Source organism: Dryas octopetala, chromosome 4 (genome assembly GCF_963921425.1).
Source record: "Dryas octopetala chromosome 4, drDryOcto1.1, whole genome shotgun sequence".
In the NCBI taxonomy this organism is placed as follows: domain Eukaryota; kingdom Viridiplantae; phylum Streptophyta; class Magnoliopsida; order Rosales; family Rosaceae; genus Dryas; species Dryas octopetala.
Genome location: NC_141369.1, coordinates 4,186,578 through 4,191,047, shown reverse-complemented (window position 1 = coordinate 4,191,047; position 4,470 = coordinate 4,186,578). Strand labels below are relative to the sequence as shown.

Here is a 4,470-nt window from a genome sequence, read left to right as displayed (position 1 = left end):
CTTTTGTTCCGACGACGAAGCACAACGGCGTATCGATTCTCCATTTCGGTCTAAACTTTAACCCAAATATCCATTCTTGATCTCGATCTCAACCTAACCATACTAAAAATTCACTGCAGGTATGCGCGTTGAGATACCCAGGTAAATTTGAGTTAGGGTTATCAATTTTTTTTTCTGATTTCTTCCTTGCATTAATTCCTCTCAGGTATTTTCAGATTTGATAAATTTCTAGTTTTATTTTTTATTGAGATTAGGTTTTTTTAATGCTTGTGTTTTTTGGGTTTCGGCTTTTAGGCACCTCTATCTCTCTCCAGGTAATTCTCCTTCTCTTTTCTAGGTTGTGGTTGCGGTAATGTTATTTGGGTATTGATTTCTGCAATTTAAATTGAGTGTTTATGGGTTTCTGGATAATGATTGTTATAGTTAGAATTGGGTGTTGATCGATTTCTTTTCATATTTGAATTTGGGTTTTGAATTGACTTGAGGTGGGTATTGGGAATTGATTTTTGCTTTTACAGTTAGATTATTCAAATTCTATTAAGCATATATAATTAACACTATGTCATGAGTTGATTTCATCACCCGGATCTTGCATGTAGCTTTATGTTCAATATATTTGAGATTAACTACCAAGGCATTCCTCTTTTTTTCAGCTGGACAACCCTCACACTATATTGGGAGAGAAATTTCATAAGTTATGGTGACAAAGGAAATGAGGTAGTCTATTGTCAATTAGCTTTGTTTTTCTTAAATCAGTTTGTTAATTTGAGCTTAGGTGCTTTTACATCAGGGATTTAGATTTAGTTTTATTGTGAAACCTGATGACAAAAGCAGTGTCCTGCTGCCTATGTGAATGGGTCTCCCATAAATTTCAGGAAAATCATTACCATTGTTATTTGGTGAACCTTTGTATTTTGTTAATTTGTGGCTGGAAGGCTCTGAAATAATACATTTTCAATTACTGCTTCTGTGTTGTGTTATTTTTGGTTTGTGAAAATGTGTGTTGAAGTGTGCTTCTAAGTTATGATTTCAAGCTTATACATGTAACCCAAAATCTGGTAGTTAAATACACACACACACACACACACACATTTACATGGTGACTGAAGGCTGATAAACGTATCCTTCCTGATGGTGTTAATGCCAAGGTATGTCAATTTCTGCCAAATTAACTTTACATTGCATTCTTTTGGTTCTTTAAAACAAGTTTTGTTCTATATTTCTTTTGACCCACAAACTAATAATTCATATGTGGTTCTTCTAGCTTTTGGGATGCCATGGATCTTTGGCCCTGTGCAAACCTCCAATATAGATCATTAGAAGGCATTTAAAGATGCCTTAAAGAGGCTTCCACTTGCAAGTTATTTCTTCTATGTTTTAATGTAGTATAGTGTTGAATTAAAAACAAAAGATTGATGCATTTCATGCATCTTCTATTAATTGGTCTTGTCTCTATTTTTTTAGATATGGCATAAAAAAAGGTAGGATGCTGTAACGACCCGACCCAAATTTTCACTAAAAATTTAAATTTTTATTTAACTGTGTTTTTAAAGAGATTTTTTTTATAAAAAAAAGATATTGAATTTTTATTTTAAAGATTTTGATTTATTTATTTATTCTAACTTGGGCTTGACCCAAAAGTTGACTTATAAAACTAGTGGGCTTTTGATTTTGACTTTGGGTCCGTTAGATAGGTTTCGAGTCTACGAGTTCATAGACACGTAGCACGCATCATTTCGAGTTACAGTTTGAAAGATATGGGCGTTTGAAGTGAGGGGCAATTTCGTAAAATGACAAATTGGGTTTAAAAAAAATAAAAAATTAGATTTTTCTAGAAATTTCTCTCACTAGAACTCTCTCTCCCTCTATTTATTCTCTCTCCCCGCACTCTCTCTCTCTCGGTTTCCCTCTCCTCTGCACCCTCTCCCCTGCGCGCACCACCCAGCCACCCCCACTCACCATCACCGGCCAGCCCCTGGCTCCGGCAAACACCCCCCAGCGCTGACCAGCTCCCTCGAGCCTATTCTCTCTCTCTCTCTCTCTCTCTCTCTCTCTCTCTCTCTCTCTCCCCGTGTTTTTTCTCTCTCCCCTTTCTCTGTGCGCACCCAACCTCTACACCCAGCCACCCAAAACCCACGCCGCCGGCCATTCCGGCCACCTGAGACCTCCGGCGAGCCTTCCCGACGCCGACCATCTCTCCTGGCCACTCCTCCAGCCAGCCCAGCCCCACGCGCACAGTAACGACGCCAGAGATACCCTCTGTCTCGTCGGATTCTGGCCAAGCTACAGCGCCATCCACTTCGAAAATAGGTGGGTTTCCTTTGCTTCTTAGTGTGCTTTCACCCTCTTATGGTTTAGTTGTTCAATTTTGAGAATTTGCTGAAGATGGAATATAGGGGTTTAGGGTCATTTCGGAATTTCTGTGGGTTTCGGATTGGGGGGCTATTGTGATGTTGTTTTGGATAAATTTTGTCTCTAGGAAACCCAATGGCTGTGTAGGATTGAAAAATTGGAGGAAATTCGGAGAAATTTGTGAAATCTAGTTTTGGTGCCGCCACTTTGAGCGGCGACGGCGGGGGTTCTGACCATCTAGCTGCCACGTAAATTATTTAGCGCTATTTTGAGTACCAAAACTGAGTTGGTTAATGTTTTTGTATAGATGGGTGCGACTTGAGCAACGAAAGTTTCAACTTGGCTCGTGAACGGACACCTTGCGGGTATCGTTTTAACTGTTGGATAACCCCCAAGTGAGGTGACACTACCGAGGCACGTGACGATTCGGTGAAGGATCGAAGCTAAGGCTATCTCTGTGAGTGGACTTTGTTTTTAAAAGCATTTTTAAACCTTAGGAATTTATTTATTTGATTGTTTTGAGTTTTAGATTGAGAAATAATTTATGGGAGTGAACTTTTGACTTATCAACGAATTTTTATGAAACTTCATTATTTAATTATGTTAAGCATCTTGAGTTGATCTTAGATTTGATAAATAAATGTTGGATTTCGGCTTTTCATTTTCCCTCGTATATAAGTTTTAAAATATGGTTTTACTTGATGGGTTATTGGAGTTGATAAATTTCTTTTGGAAAGGATTTTAGCTTCTTACTCTATACATATGGTTTATTTTATCATTTCGGTTTTTGGTCGAAAAGATTGGTTTGACTTATGTATTTTGAAATTAAGTTGGAATTATGCAATAAGTTTTATGGAAATTAAAGTTTCTTGGGAAAGTACAATAATTCTATTCTTGGTGGAAAACAGATTTATTTGGGTTATGGAAAAATTGGTTTTCAAACCACCTTTGCAGTACCCTCCAGGTTATCAGATTTAATAGGTCTTTGGGACCCATCACGATGCACATATAGGCTTTGGGCCGTGTGTCGGGATGCTTCGCCCTTTGGGGGGCTGCTCTGCGTGCACGTATGACCAAGATTGCCTGCACGTGTTGATTTTATTCGCACGTGTGTATGGCCAGGATATTGCCTGCACGTGTTGGATTTCACTGCACGCATGTGTATGGCCAGGATATTGCCTGGCTGTGTGATGCAGGAATTCCGCACAGGTGTATGGCCAGGTTATTCAGGGTATATAGCATGGTGGAAAATGAAATTGGTTATTTTCAGAAATTATTAAATATGTTTTTAAGTGAGGGATTTCTTTTGAATTCTATCAAGGTTTGTTACGATGTTTTACGGTTCGTTTGTTTTAAGAAATGGTTATCTTGAGAAATATATATTGTTTAATGGGATTTCTTAAGTTTAAATAAACTTTATGGTTTTAAACTGGGTGATTTCAAAGAGTGACGTGAGGTCTTAGAGCTAAACGTGGTTTTGAAGGATTTTCTGAAACAGGAAGTTTACTTTTGTTTTTGTTTTTATTAAACTGTCCACTCACTGAGTTTGTCTCACGGATTATTTTGTTTTGTCTTAAATTGTACCCCCAGGTAATAGCTTTGGTGGAGGTCGAGCCAATAACGTCGAGGCATTTGCGTCCATCTCCCTACTCGGACCGTGTAGGCGCTATTTAATCTTTGTAGAAATTCCTTGTAATAGAATAGAGGCTCTGATAACCACTTTAAATATTGAATAGGTTTCTCTGTGAAATTGTTGGGTCTGAGACCCTTTTTGGTTGTGGTAGAGGTGGTTGCTGTTTAGAAGTTTTTTTAACAGGTTTGAAATTTCTGGGTTAGTCCATTTTCAGGGGAAATTCTGCCGAATTTTCGTTAGGATTTTCCTTGATTTTGGATTCCCGCAGGACCTCTCCGGGTTTCAGGGTGGAATCCGGGGGCGGTCCTGTCAACTTGGTATCAGAGCATTAGGGTTTAGATTCCTGTAGACTCCGCACCTCCTGTGCATCTTTCAGTGTACAAAAAGGTTTTCCTCCGCTAGTATGGATATGGATATGGCTTCTCGACGTGGCTGACCTCAAGAAGTTTGTGGTAAGTTTTGGGGGTGTAGTTTATTAGAATAAC

At 38.7% G+C, this 4,470-nt stretch overlaps 1 non-coding gene across 1 annotated transcript; it reads left to right on the top strand.

Moving 5' to 3' along the window:
• Positions 1–824: 824 nt before the first annotated feature.
• LOC147286253 (small nucleolar RNA snoR74) lies at positions 825–954 on the top strand. The gene has a single exon (XR_015122202.1). It is a non-coding gene; the product is annotated as a small nucleolar RNA snoR74 (small nucleolar RNA).
• The last annotated feature ends 3,516 nt before the right edge of the window (positions 955–4,470 follow it).